Source organism: Cupressus sempervirens, chromosome 8 (assembly GCF_028749045.1).
Source record: "Cupressus sempervirens isolate cs-2001-9-10 chromosome 8, ASM2874904v1, whole genome shotgun sequence".
In the NCBI taxonomy this organism is placed as follows: domain Eukaryota; kingdom Viridiplantae; phylum Streptophyta; class Pinopsida; order Cupressales; family Cupressaceae; genus Cupressus; species Cupressus sempervirens.
This window is the reverse complement of record NC_143125.1, coordinates 586,750,777-586,767,605: the sequence shown is the minus strand read 5'-3', so window position 1 is coordinate 586,767,605 and position 16,829 is coordinate 586,750,777. Positions and strand designations below refer to the sequence as shown.

General features: G+C 31.4%; 1 pseudogene; it reads left to right on the top strand.

Moving 5' to 3' along the window:
* Positions 1-949: 949 nt before the first annotated feature.
* Positions 950-13,355, top strand: LOC149543800 (aspartyl protease family protein 2-like; annotated as a pseudogene).
* The last annotated feature ends 3,474 nt before the right edge of the window (positions 13,356-16,829 follow it).

Here is a 16,829-nt window from a genome sequence, read left to right as displayed (position 1 = left end):
TTGAAGGAAATTCTTTTGTGTTCTTTCATGGCCTCCAAATTAAAATCAATGCCTTAAATTTTTTTATTAGTTAAAAAATTATTTTCATTTTATAAATACTTTTTCTTTGCAATTCATTTACTACTACTTACAACTCGTGCTTTGATTTTAGAATATCCCCTAGAGCCAAGTTTGTCCTACCCAACCTTTTCCAGCCTGGCCTTTTTTGTCTTTGATGTGTCCAGTAACCTATGAAAAGTTTGAAATATGTTAGATGATATAGATATAAAGATCAGTACTAATTAGTGCATTATTACATTAATGTACTAGTAGTTAATACTATTGCATACCTTCTCGCACTTGTTGGTGTAGTTTCTCTTCGATCATCTGCCCCTTTCTCCGTTGCATCCATAATGAACTCATTGCATTCCCTCACTGTAATAAAGGGATGATGCTCATACTTCGGGTTTAGGACAAGACTCTTTCTATATGAGTCCCTCACAACCTTAAGATGTTTGTAAGCTTTTTATAACATTTTCTTATGATCAAAAATATTATTACCAAACTCATGCTCTAAATCTTTGATGAGACGATCTTTTAATTTTTTATCTTGAAACTCCCACCTTTTAAGAAAAAACACAAAATTGTTAGCTATAGCTAGTAAAAGAAAAGACCCGAATGAAAGAAAAAATGTTGCACCAATTAATGATATATAAAAAAAAAATAGTGGGATAAAATCAATTCACTTATGATGTTCCACCTTGTACGTATGGTGGGCCCAAATATTTGCAGTGTGAGGTCATAAAGCTTCCTATAAAATGTATCATTTCCTACAAAAAATGTCATGGGATAATCAATCCAAAGCTTCTTATGAATAGTTAAATGCATATTACAATATAAAAAATAATTATTTAAAGTACCTCGAATCTTAGGACATTTTAAAGGCATCGATTCATATTGTCAATCAACAATGACGTCTGTATAGCTCCTGTGCTAGAAACACGGGTAGCTCTAGGAAATGATGGTGAATTATCACCAATACTTGCAATATGATCTATATTTGGCATAGCAGACGGTGCATCTCCTACCACAAAAAAAATAATCCACTATGTGATACACCCAAGATAAAAGTACAAATTATCAACTCATAATTAACACAAAACCAAATATAGAAAAACAAGGATTTACCAGCTGGATGTCCCCTTGTTGCCGACATTGTAGTCAACAATCTCATATGAACGTTCGTCAACCTCCTAGGAGTATCCTGCACTTGATGACCTGAACAATAAATTGTTAGCAAATACATTTTGAAATAATAAATGTAAGAGTTAAGAAGTTTTTGAATGTTTGAAATAAAAAATTCCTTGTATCTTGTCAACTAAAAGATTATTTTACCAATGGCAGTCAGAGCTCTGCTAGTATTGGCCTCAATGCATTGTCCTTGACCAGGTTCTAGATCAATTGCCAAAAAATCCTATATAAGAACGCATATTACATATTTTACTTCACAACATAAAATATTATAAAATATAAATCTTTATTGAACTTTTGTTATAACTAAAGATTCATTACTACTTACTTCATAACAACAAGCTTGCGCTCTCAAATTAGATAGCCTCTTCATCATCTCCTCGGATGGAGTATTTGCTTCATCCAAAGTTCTCATTATTTCTAAATTAATTTTTTAAATTTTTTTCTTCAACATTATTGTTACATTGGGAGTTTTTGCAATATTGTCATTAGAAGGGGTAGCTAGTGGCTCTGTACTTACTATAGGTGCTTTTCCCTTATCTTGAACATCAGATTGTGAGAGGAATATCAGTAAGACTATCATAAAAACTCAAAAATTATAAATAAAATAACGTAATAATATAACATTTTTTAGCTATCTAATTTGTACAATTTCAATAAGGTTTACCCTTGCTGAAGAATGGATGGGAGCAGCATCCTCATGGTCTCTATCATTTGTTGGATCCATATTGTCTTGTCACAGAGACTAAACATAAAAACTTTAGCTAACTAAAAGCAATAGACAACAAAAAAAACTTATTAAAAAAATGGTATATAGTACTCACAACCCTCACAATAGTAACTTTGTTTGTATATATGTGATTTAAATGGTAATCTATTAGCAGTTCTTCCCCTGCACTTATTGATTTTATTGCACAAACAAAAACTTCATTCCCCTCACATGCCTCAAATATGCAATTGGGTTGCTTACTAGTTGAGGAAGGTCGCGTACTATTTATAAAACCTGCAATATTAGCTATTTCTTTTGGTCTCCCATCAATGTACATAGAAAATCTTTTACTTTGATCATTTTCTTTCCATTGTATATAATTAGCTGATAGTGCATACGTACGCATACCTTTTTTATATCGAACAATCTGCATCCAATCACTGTAATTGTAACATGGACTGACATACTTGAACAATTCGACAACTTTGTTGTAACATACCTTTATCCCATCCATGGAAAATAGGCCCAAACCATGTAATGAGGATGGAGCAATGCGATATATCCTCTCATTAACATAAAAATCTGTGTTAATTGGAGGTAGCTCATTGGGTACCCATTCTTTCTCAATGTGTGTGTACTGAAAGGGCACCTTGATGTTGCCTTTGGTCTCATCATCATAAGAACATGACCCCCCATTAGCAAGGAAAAATTGCATGCGTTTATCAATTTTTTTTTAATCTTTTGACCTCTAGTTGATCTCTCTATTTTAGTCATACTACATGTAGAGCTTTCATTTACCATTTCCTCATTTCCCTCATTTGATGTAGATAGATCTGACAAGTACCTATTTGGTGGCACCTACAATCCATCAAATAGAAATTTGATAATATTAAAATAATATATATAAAATAATCAAGTCGTGACTCATACGTGTAGTTCTTCCTTGTCTATACGTGAGAGATGTAAAATGTAGTACGTTGAAAGTGATTATACAATTATACTTCTATATGGACCTTCTTTGTCTATATATACATTATATGATTATATAATATGTCTATTTATAACATGCATGGTCAATGATAAACAAGAGGAATATAAGAAAATTATGTCTATTTATTGACTTATACCTGCTGATCCATGTCACTGTGCACGATCTAGGCCAAAGGTGTCAAATTTCTAGGATATGTTAATCATTTATCTTAAGTTAGCTAAAAATTACATGATACACATATGCTACAAATAACTTAGAAGAAAACATGAACAATGTGCAAAATCGTAAACATGAACAAATTTACCTTATATATGGAATGCAAGATCGTCAACAAAAGGGGTGACGATGTTTGTACTCAATTGACTGTTTGCAAAAAGGGTGATAATTAGACACAATATAAACAATGGTAATTATAAATAACATATATTGTAATCATTAGAATTGAACACAATAAATATATAATCAATTTTCTTGCATATGTTAATCATTTATCTTAAGTTAGCTGAAAATTACATGATACACATATGCTACAAATAACTTAGAAGAAAACATGAACAATATGCAACATCGTAAACATGAATAAATTTACCTTATATATGGAATGCAAGATCGTCAACAGAAGGGGTGATGATGCCTATATTCAATTGACAATTTGCAAAAAGGGTGATAATCAGACACAATATAAACAATTGTAATTATAAATAACATATGTTGTAATCATTAGAATTGAACACGATAAATATTTAATCATATTTCATGCATATGTTAATCATTTATCTTAAGTTAGCTAAAAATTACATGATACACATATGCTACAAATAACTTAGAAGACAACATGTACAATAGGCAACATCGTAAACATGAAAAAATTTATCTTATATATGGAATGCAAGATCATCAATAGAAGGGGTGACGATGTTTGTACTCAATTGACTATTTGCAAAAAGGGTGATAATCAGACACAATATAAATAATGGTAATTATAAATAACATATGTTGTAATCATTAGAATTGAACACAATAAATATGTAATCATATTTCTTTCATATGTTAATCATTTATCTTAAGTTAGCTAAAAATTACATGATACACGTATGCTACAAATAACTTAGAAGAAAACATTAACACTATGCAACATCGTAGACATGAACAAATTTACCTTATATATGGAATGCAAGATCGTCAATAGAAGGGGTGACGATGTTTGTAGTCATTGATTATCTTCTTCATCATCATCATCATCATCATCATCATTATCATCATCACCATCATCATCGCCATCATCACCATCATCATCGCCATCGTCACCATCACCATCATCATCATCACCATCATCGTCATCACCATCATCTTGATCTTCATCATCTGCTTCTTCATCATCTTCAATATCTTCTTCTTCCATAACATTATAATTTATTGGCCTTCCTCTTGGATCATGTCTAACAAAAAATGATGAACCCTATTTATGTGAAACCTCTGAGTAAAACACTTTCTCACATTGGCTTGGAAGAACATAGGGCTCATCTCCAACTAGCTTAAATGACCTTGTATTAATCATTGTAAATCCATTATCATGTTGAATAACCGCTCTATCTAGATCATTTTTATTTAGTCATAACCTGTACCATTTGATGACGATTAGAACTACTTTGAAGGAGTTAAAGTCAAACTCAATTATATCATCTAAGATGCCATAGTATTGATTTTGAGATTGTTGAGGATGTATGTCATTTCTAGATGATATATTGGTGACCTTGAAAACTGCAGTTATCTTAGAATCACAAGTTTTTTTGTGTCATCCAACTTTTTTATACCAAATTTGTGGCCATGATAGCACATAGCTTTGTGGTGCTTGACCTATAATTTTTTAAGCATGTGTAAATTATTTGCATCGTGAGTTGATACGAAACATACATTGAGTTATGATCATTAATAAATTTCTATATACCTCTCCACCTCTTAAACCCTTTACTAGATCAACTATCATCGACGTAACATTGGAATCTCCATTACGATGAGCTTCTATAACCAATGAAGCAACACCTTCCCATGTTAATGAGCAACCATTTTGTTGACATCGTTCAATCCATACCATCATCCAATCAAGATTGTTCGCAATATACAAATGTATTGCATCCCACTCTCGACCACCTGTATAAAAAAAAAAATACACCAATTATAAATAACTTATATTGAAGATTTATAAGAATTAATTAACTACAATAACAACTCAAATTTACCTCTCACTTTCCTCGATCTACCTTTGCCCATCAAGTACTCCCCTTCGAATTTGTTAATTGAGTTTGGATCCCAAATACGATCTACATGGATCTTTGCTGCAAACTTAGGAAGATATTCACTAATATACACCATGGTATGGTATACCATATATCCCTCCACCATAGAACCCTCAGGATGTGCTCTTTGTCAAACCAAGCCTTTCAAAAATTTCAAGTACCTCTCAACTATCCACATTGACCTGGTTGGTATAGGTCCACACAATTCAATCTCCTCAACTTGATGTATGAGGTAGTGTTCTTGTGCATTGAAAAAACTTGGAGGTAGACACTTTTGCATTTCACACATAAGAAGAGGATTTTTCTCTTCCAATATTTTATAGCTTCTTTATTGATTTCTTTAGATGACAACCACCTCATGTATTTTCCAAGATCATATATAACCTATTTGAAATTGTTGGTTAAGTGGTGTGGGAGAGATAGAGGTAGAATGTACTGCAATATTTGTAAAATGATCTTGTCAATATTTTATAAAAGAATGCAATTAAAACTACATACAGTATAAAAATATATAGTGAATACAAAATAACATGAATTATCTCAATAAATGTATGCCAATCATGTGTTTTCAACCCTATCTCAAATTCACTTTTCTTTGATATGAGATTGTTTATGTTTGTAGCAAATCCTGTGGGAAATCGTATTTTTTTTATGACTTCTTTTATAGCATTGCTCTATTGCTCTGACTATAACCAACTAAGGGCACTTGTATCAATCTGGTCTCCATTGTTATTTGATCGAACGCCATTTTTCATTGTAAGGTTGGATTCTTCAATGTCACTACAAGTTTTGACAATTTAGTCTTTGTCACACCTTCCATCCAAGATTTTCCATAATGTCTTTGTTACATTCTTTCCAATGTGCATATGATCAAACAAATGCACAATTGAGAGTTTCTTGTAGTACGACAACCTAGTAAATTGCATAGTATAAATTTTTAGTCCTTTTGGAAGTTGGTCATTGATGCCTTGATGACCTTCACAGGCATCAATTACATCATCAGTAAACAAAACACAATATCAAAATATAAATTTGAAACAAAAACTATCAGATGGAATGACATTACCTTGACGATTTATTTTATTGTATGCCAACTTCCATAGGTGAAGTGTCATTCTCTATGGCTTTGACGTAGTCTCTTCTTTCCCATTAAAAAAATATTTTTCGATAATTCAATACTTATGATTTCTGTGCAGAAAGTGTCTATTCTCATTGAACACCTACTTTCTTAAACTTTTTGAATGACGAGATTTCATCTTTGGACCACAAACTAGACATGAAAATTTTCCCTTTGTCTGAAGACTTACAAGATTGTGTATAATTGGATTAATTGTGTTAACTTTGTGTTGTCACTATAACATACCAAAAAAAAGGTGTTAAGAAGAGAACATACCACAAAAATGTGTTAGCCCAGGGGTATCATGTATTGTCCATACAAGCATTGTATGAAATTGAAATAATCTTTGTCCTATTGGTCTACAACTATCATACATAGTAACCCCATTCCATAACACCATCAACTCGTCGATAAGGGGTTCAATATATACATTGATATCTTTAACTTGGTACTTACCTAGTTGAATGAACAAAAATATTACATAATTATTATGACCATTTTTTTGGATTAGTAATAATAAATTAATTTAGATGACCATTAAATCAAAAAATGCCTAAAACAATCAATGTCAACATTATGTGCTCTCTCTTTATGCACAACCAAGGAGGAATGTTATTGTTGATAACAAAAAAAGGCCACATTGAGTAAGTAGATCTCATCTCTCCAAAAGGATTGACACCATCTGCTGCCAATGAAAGCTTGAGATTATGAGGTTCTTCTTTAAAGTGTGGTCATTTTCCCTCTATTTCCTTAAATACCAAACCATCTGTTGGCATTCGCATAATGTCATCTTGACTTCTATTGCATGCATAGTAATCCATAAATTGTTCCAAGCTATTGCACCTAAATAATTGTTGCAGACATGGAATAATTAGAATATACTAAAGAACCTTGCGAGGCACTTTTTTTTGTTAATTGATCTAATTGATATCTACTAGTATGACAAATAGGGAATTGTGTTGCAAATTAATGCTGTTTATGATATATGATATGATCATTCAGACATGCATGTATTGTTTGATACTCCATTACAATATCTTTCATGATGGCAGATAATTCTTAGTACGAACAAGGTAGAATGTTTGATGGTGGTAACTAACTCTCACCTATCAACTTACAACCAAAAATATAATTTTTTAATTTCAAGAATATTAATTGCTACACGAACCCAATGTTAATTGTAAGGGAACTACAAGTAAAATAATGAAAGAACATGACATACCTTAACATTCGTGTCATTGCTACATTGGATAAACCATTCATAACCTTCAAGTTCACCAACAATAATACTATGGCAAGAAGAGTTGTTTCAGAGCCTTCATATAGGGACTCGTGTGCCTTCTAAAGTATAAGTACATCAAGCTCTGTGTCAACATCATCATCATCATCATCTTGATCATTGTGATCTTCATCATCATGGTCTTCTTCCATGGTATCATTGCTTTCTACTTCAATATTCACACCTCCACGTTCCCTTATATGAAAATGATGACCTTATATTAGCCATGACCATGATGTCATCGTCAAATCATGTCTTACGTAATTTATAAATTATTAAAATATATACCAATGGACGATATTCATTTCCCCCTTCAATGTGACCATGTTGCCTACAATGTTCCTCAACTATTTTGATTAGATATCTTCAAGTCTTTAAGCCCTTACAATTTTTGCAAGGACAATAACATTTTCCATCACCTTTTCTTTTTAAGTTAGACCATAGTCTAGCAATTGTCTCCCTATTTTTTTGTGCATTGATATCATCAGACATGGTCTTTCTTGAATGGAATGACTCGTTGGTGGAAGAAGGATGATTTGTTTGCAACCTACAAATGGAGTAGTAAGAGGAAGATACATATAGAAATAAATACTAAAGCGAGACAAATAGAAAGATGTATAGATCGATAGATAGATTGATAAAGAGATAAAAAAATATAAAAAATGAAAAGAAACAAATACTTAGTTGACCTTCCATAACTCTACCTCTACATATTAAACTTGCTACATACAAGCACTTCTTGAGAAAATGGGCAGTAGTAGCCAAGAAGGGAATAGGAGATTCCATTGGGCTTAAGAGGAGGATGCACAAAGTGATCAAGGGGCAAGAGGAAATGCTGATCTAGAGAGAGGAGAGTCTCTAATGTTCAATAGAACCCTTCTAAAGACTATCATAGAACAAGAACCTCCCTAAAGAAAGACATTATTCAGAACTCTCTTCAAGGTAAGAGGTAAGGTCTGCAAGGTTATTGTAGATTCTGGTTCAACTGATAATATAGCCTTAGTAGAAATGGTAGAGAAGCTTGGATTGAAGAAGTTGCCTCATCCTAATCCTTATAAGGTTTCATGGCTAAATAAGGAGCAAAAGGTCATAGTAAATGAACAAGTTCATGTTCAATTTCAAATAGGGGAGTACAAAGACAAGATTGTCTGTGATGTTGTAGAAATGGATGCTTCTCGCCTATTGTTAGGAAGGCCTTGGCAATTTGATGCCAACTCTAAGCATGATGGAAGGAGCAATATTTATATCATCTCCAAAAATGGGAAGGAATACCCCATGAGACCACTACCAGAAGATAGGAAGGAGATCCAACATGCATCTAGTGTGATGATGGTTGGAGAGAAGGAGTTTTTGAAGACCCTCAAGGTGAAAAAACTCCTTGCTTTGCCATAGTAGTAAAGCCAAAACTTGGAGAAAAAGGAAAGGAGTTAGGTCTGTGAACCAAGTAGGAGTTAGGACATGCTGGAGTGAGGCCAGCCCAAGATATTTTGGAATCTTAAAGAACCTAGTAAAGGGTATTTGGAAAGGTGAAAATAAACAAGTATTTTTATAGCTACAAAGGAGGAATCAAGAGCATTATAAATAATGAAGAAGAAACTTAAATCCATACAGCTTCACCTCTATTTACAATTTGACCTTTCTGCATGTGAAATATGACAATATACAAAATTTCCAGTCACATTTTCACTTTAAAAAGAACACCAAATATATCTTTGGTACAATATCTTCTTCAAATTCTTCACTATCAGATTCTTCAGAACTGCAAGCTCCTGTGCAGAAAAAAGATGAGATGTACTAAGTAATTTTTGATGGGCAATATTTAAACAAATCAACTATCAAAATTTTTTTTTATGAAATTCAGTTGCTTTATTATGTACTGAAGACTTGGCTTAACCACGGAGTACCTCATCAGAAGACTCGTCCTCACTTGATTCTTCTTTACCATTTTTAAAAGCTGCAACTGATCCATTCTTCACTACAATTGAGTTATTCTTTCCCAAAGCACTTGGTTTTTTATCTGTTTCCTATAATGGAATTTGAATAATATTAAACACAAATTTCTTATCTCTCTTTCAAAAAGTACAAAAAAAATTTATAAAATGAAAAATGTCACAATAATATAGCAATATTTAAAGATAAAAAATAAATATCTATTAATGTTATGCTGGAAAAATACAATGAATGTCTTCATCATTTAGAAAGCACCAATTTTTTTGTTTGATTTTCAATTTGAAATAAGGCATTTCAATTAACCATTTGTTCACTATTGAACATCAAAATTCCATAAGCTTATGATTCCATTGAAACATGATTCTGTTCTACAGATAATTATCCACAACAAAATGACTAACCTCTTCAGAAGAAGAATCCTCATGCTAGAATCTTTGGCTGGCAGCTTCTTTGCAATGGCAAGATTTTTTCTTACAAGATGCTTCACCTTTACCTATAGAGAATTAACACAAAAATGAGCACCATAAAGTCAAAACATATGTTATATTATCAATATGATCCCAAAAAGCAACAAAATAACTAGCATTCTTCAGATCTGGTATTTTTTTCAACATAAATGTTCTAGTTTTCTCATTTAAAATATTAGTAGGAGGGGTCTCAAAATAGTTAGATATGTTATTGAAACCAAACATGACCCTTTAGGAGTGATCATGACTTTCCAAGTCATCAAAGTGAAAAAATTACAAAAATTGTCAATGACAACTTTGATAGTAACATTAGAAAGTCACCAAGAAATGGTTGGGGATTGATGAAGAAAGTTGGTACTTGGAAAATAGAGTTATATAAGCTCATTTGAAATAATTTTGAGGGGTTGGAGTTCCCAGTGTATGAAATATTGACTAATAAAGAAAATTGTTTGATGAATCATTCCAAGTAATTTCTTAGTGCATTAATTAAGTTCCCATTTTATGTTTTGGTAGTTGTAAATAAATTTTTTCTTCTTGGCTAGTTCACTGGCCTAGGTAGAGTAGTTGGTGCAGGATTCCCACACACAACCAAGCTAATGGTGTAGCTTATGAAGACCATAAAGAGAACTAAAGGAAATGAAGGAATTAATTGGCAAGTTATAAGAATTAGAGTAATATGATGATTCAAATATTTGTAATATCTTTAATAGGACCAAATGAAATTCTAATGGACTATCACTGTCCAAGCACAAATAACATTGGAGTGTTTAGAGTCTAGGAATGTTAGTAATCATAAAATATCAAAATTTGGTTAATGGTCTTTTTGCTTAAAGGGATTCCATAAAATATGTGTCAACATTAGTTTGAGTTTGTTCTGTTTTAAAACCAAACCATTCAACTAATCGATGACAATTGTATTAGTTTTGAGTTAGCTTTAGGAATTTCTATATTTTTGTTTTGAGTCTCTATTATAAGAGAGACAGTCAGGTGTACAGACAGAGGAGAAAGACAGCAATAAGAAAACTCTATTCTTTGCAATTGATTTCCATTATTTTGGATCTCCAATTGATTGGTTTGTATTCAAAACACTTTGATAAGGTTTTATGCATGAACTACTATGTTTTATTGATACATTTCATAACATTGTAGGCTTGTTGTTGTACCAATCTTGACTTAAAATAGTTACTCTTGATTTCAATTTGCTGTTGCAATAACACCTTAGGTAGAATGAGGATCATCCCATGAATGTAGAGGCCTAACCTTCATGGGATGAAATTGTTAACATGTATTATAAATCACTAATAGTGCACATGCAATTTTGTGGGGTGCATAAGTGATCACAGGTTGAAGATATATTGGAATTGAAAGCCATATATAGTAGGGAATATTCTACCCGAATGTGGAGTGAAACCTATGTTGGAAAAACATATAAACACATACAATAGGGAATATTTTGTTGCTTTATGTGAACTCTACTTTGTAGATTCTCAAATATGATAATAAAAGCATGCAAATTCGATATGTGCTTCAATATTTTAGTGAAGCTTTCAATACTTACCTCATAGCTACTGGAGGCTTTGGAGGTCTTTGAGCTCCCATTTCTATCTTTTGCTATGTTAAACCTTACAAAGATAGTGCAAATGTATACACTTCAGTGAAGTTGTTGGAGGTCATTTGAATTATCAAATTCCTATTAAAATGGAGTTCAATTTATTATGATATAAGGTAGTTGAATTCATGTGAAAAATGCATCTATGATGACAATAAAATACTTAAGAAGAATTCATTACAGGCAGTAATATAAGAAAGACAATAAACTTATAAAGTCTAAATCTCATATCAACTACAAATTATATTTACTGAATAGTGCATAGACAATTCTTCTATAAATTGGGTAGAGCAAGCTTTTGAATAAATTATACTTTGAAACAAGGAATCACCATTTGGCCTACAATATACACCAAGCATCATGCACTCCTTGAATTTAACACAAAGTTTAGTAGAGGAGAAGCACTACAAAGGAAAAATAATAATTCCATATTAATTGCATAATACTTACTACCTAGCACAGAGGAAGCTCTTCTAGAAAAGTTCCACAAACCTCAATTAAAACTTTGTGAATGGCCCATTTCCTACTGCATAGACTCCTTCGAGTTAAAAGGTAATCAGCCAAGTTGATTTGATAAAATGCACCATCAATTATGTACAAATAAATATAAGCCTGAGATTTAATATAGAATATATACAAAAGCCAATATAACTCCTATTAATTTAATAAATATACTTACCCATTAGTGATCTACTTGTAAAGGGAAATTCCATATAAATCCTAGATCAACCTTCTTTGCAGGGCATTCATCAAGTTTTATGCTAGTACATTACTATGCACCAGTCTGTCAACTAGTTTCTCCTCTCTCAAATTCTCAATGTAATTGCACAAGGATCCATAGTTCATGCATGTTTTACCATATCTATGCAAATATCCCTGATAGAACTAGGATCTTCTCTATGGAGATTGAAACACTCAATACAAGCTTAGGGGAGAGTACCAAAATCCCCAATTTGGCATTTAACTGTGGGATTAAAATTTGAGGACCTAGTTTTATAGGTTAAGCATTTTTTGGAATATATTATGTAATGGGGTTGGGGAAGGGGCCTATTTTATTCACCTCACAACTTGGTAAAATTTTTGGAATAAAAATTCTTACTACTTGGTGGACTACACTATTTCTCCCCCCCACACAAGTTAATTTATATTGGGGTAGACACCATTAATGTAGTCATTGAAGAAATCGATGAGCTACTCTCCTTTTCTAAGGAACATATTTATAGAGACCTTTTACTACATTGGGATAAAGAAAGTTTTTATTGGTGGGGTTCTTCTTCCCATCCATCCCAAGGTTTGGAGTATTAATGTTCAAGGAAATGGGAGAACTATCATTGATTTTGGTACCACCTTGACCTATATTGTAGAGCCTACATACCAGATAATCCTTGCAACATTAAAAATGACTATTGTATCTGAGAATAAAACTTGTACAAAGCTAATTTGATCTATGATTCAATGTCTCAGATATTGCCAGACTCTAATTACCAAAGCTTGCAATTATTTTCAAGGGTGACACAATATTTAATTCTCCTCCTTTAAACTATTTCATCATTGTTGTTAATGACAAGTGTCTAACATTATAGGGTGTCTCTTCTCTTACTATTTTCTCTATTCTTGGTAAGATTTTGTAGCAGAACTTTTTTATCATGTACGATAGGGAATTTTCTAGACTTGATTTTGCTCATATTGATTGTCCCACATCTTAGGATGTACATTTTTCTTGAGATTACTGTCATTTGAAGTGCTATCATTATAGATAAAAATTCATTTTCCTTTGATTCTGACTATGCTCCTTAATGTACATTTGCTAGCCATAGCATCTATTAGACAAGAAGCTTGTCTATTACATTTTATTTTCTAAATGATTATATCTATATGCCAAGTTTGATGAAAAAGAAAACTAAGAATAATTTGGGGTATTGGAAAGAAAACCTTCACAATGACTCAAGGACGATGACAAAGTGCAACACAGGGTTCTTAAAAATAAGAGGACAAGTTTTAGAAGGCATTGTTTTGTTTTGCTTCAGTGAAAAATAGCTCCACATGCACATTTTCTAAACTTAATTTTACCAATTCCAACAAAAGAATTATATATTACCTCTATTCAAATTTCAAAGGACCAATAAATTTCAATGTATTTCTTAGTTGAACATTACAAACTCTTTCTTTATTCCAAGGTTCAAACCAGATAAAGATTTCTTTTATCCTTCTTAGTTTATTAATAGAAGTAAACTTGTTGTACAATGGAGGTGAGCCTACTTAGAAATTTTGTGAAAATTAATTTTTTAATCATCTAGGTAGGAGTTAATGCTTTAACACTCATTTTGGGTGCTTTAATAGCTAATTCGACATATCTTGGAAGATATTGGACCATTGTCTTCTCCTATTTAAAAACTTATATGAATGTCTACTCCTTCACCTTTGTAGTAGCTACGCATATTAGTTTATCCCTTTCAAGCATTAATTATTTAATATGCATATTTATTTATATACTTTTCTATATCCAAATTAGATATTGATTTCTATTAATATAAACCTAAAATATAATGTACAATAGATATATATTTATATATATTAATGTAATTATTCGTTATCAAACAATTATATTAATATGAATGATAGAAACAATCATGTCTACAATGATCAAGAAGGGAAATCATCAACAAACTAGTCAAAATGCAATAATAACCATAAAAAATTTAGGGATGTAGAGAACAACAAACTTTAGCAGTTTTGATATTACTAACGACATTAGTAATGGGAGGGATATTTATTGAAGATACAACTTATTTATACAATTAATTCAAAAATTTCATTAGAAAAATTTCATATTGCACAAGATATTAATCAATATAGTATAAAGAGCAACAATAGTATAAAGAGCAAATATTAGGAATGGTAATTATTGTTATGTCATCATGAGTGATAAGGAAGGGATCAATTGCTTAATTTAAATAGTAATGTCTAAGACAACCAAATAAAGTCCTTTCCTTATAATCTGATATACATACATACATACATACATACATACATACATACATACATACATACATACATACATATATATATATATATATATATATATATATATATATATATATATATATATATATATATATATATATATATATATATACATACATACATACATACATACATTTATATATATATATATGTATGTATATATATATATGTATATATGTATGTATATATGTATGTATATATATATATGTATATATGTATGTATATATATATATATATATGTATATATGTATGTATATATATATATGTATATATGTATGTATGTATATATGTATATATGTATGTATGTATGTATGTATATATGTATGTATGTATGTATATATATATGTATATATGTATGTATATATATATGTATACATACATATATGTATGTATACATATATATATATATATACATATATACATATATATATACATACATACATACATATATATACATATATATAGACATACATACACACACACACACACACACACACACACACACACACACACACACACACACACACACACACACACACATCAACGTGATATCATCAACCCTAACATTCTAAATTATTATGTATATAAAACTGCAACAAATCAAACTATTAGCTATGCAGTACCTAGATGTACCTGAAATTAGCACAGAGAAAATAAAATACTTGGATAAAGTATTGTTGGCATTCATATATCAACCTAAAATGAAACATTCAGAGACATCTCTTTATATTCTCCATGTGAAAATGATAATCACGGCTCCATATGACCAAATTAAAGAAAAATGTGGCAAAATTCATAAATCTTAAGATAAAAAAGACCAAGACTCAAGCCACTATCTATCCGAGTTAAGCACAAAACAAGTTCATGCAAAATCATCAGTCATCCAAGCCTCCATATTTGTTTCAAAATACTCTCCAAAATGCATAGAAAAATTCTTAAATAAAGGGCTAATACACCATAAAATCCCTTACCGTGGATGTCATTCTCAGTTTATGTCTCAACTTACAAACCCTTCTATTTAGGCCCTCATAACTAGGGCTTCCTCAAACTATGCCTTCCCCCAATCAATCCCCAATCAATGATTGTTTAAAAAAGAAGGTATCAACTCACCTATTCACCTATTCATTGGTTGTGACGTGAAGCCAGAAAAGTTTTTGTATGCTCGAATAGTGGCCGACAGTTCCAATTTAGGGCTACAATAGATGGGTTTCCAAATGCTCCAATGAAATGATCCAAGGATGAAGAATGTTGGAAATCCTTAATTATCTGTGGAATGATGCTCGACTGGTATGATGCTCAAGTGAAATGCTCCGATGAAATGCCACCTTTTTTTTGTCTTTATGTTGCCGTGTTGATCGCAATTGAGACCAACACAAATAGAAAGCATTGGTCACAATTGCGACCAAAAGGGGCATGTATTAAAAAAAAAACAAAAGTTTCCTTTATAATGACTACCAACCAAGCCATTTAAATTTGTTGGTCAAAATTTAGGGTTAAATGTACTAGTGTGAAGAAAAAAAGAGTCCAATCAATAACCTAATAGATCTCTACTGAGACTAATTTGATTGTGATTCCAACCAAATGAAGATCAATCCTTCAAAAGAACCTAATTCCATGTGTTTTTGTTGTTTCAGAGAAAAAGAATTTAACCATCATAAAAAAGGTGAGATATTAGAATTTTGGAGAACTGAAGATTAAAGATCTCCAAAATTGTGATTTCACAAATACCCAAGTACTCGATCTTTGAAATTGTGATTTTGCTAGTAACTAAGAAGAAGGTTTCTGAAATCATGATTTCGCAAAACATTGAAATGATAAGGCTTCAAATCCCAATCTTGGGAAAGGAGTTAAAGATATTAGTTGAGTTTCCAAAAATCATAATTTTAGAGGTGATTTCATAATGAGGATGTGAATATGCAAAGATAATTTTCATTGAGTAAGAAAAAATTATTAATTTAATAATATAAAGTACGAGCCAAGTACTCAGGTGATGTGACATATTGGACAACCTACAAATTGGATGTATGTGCAAAATTTATGAATCATAATTGTGGAATACAAGTGAATTAATCACCTTAGTGAAAAGGGTATTTATCATAACTTCATGCAAGCATAGATGGAACAAAAGTTGGTAAAAATATTTAAAGCCATCTTTG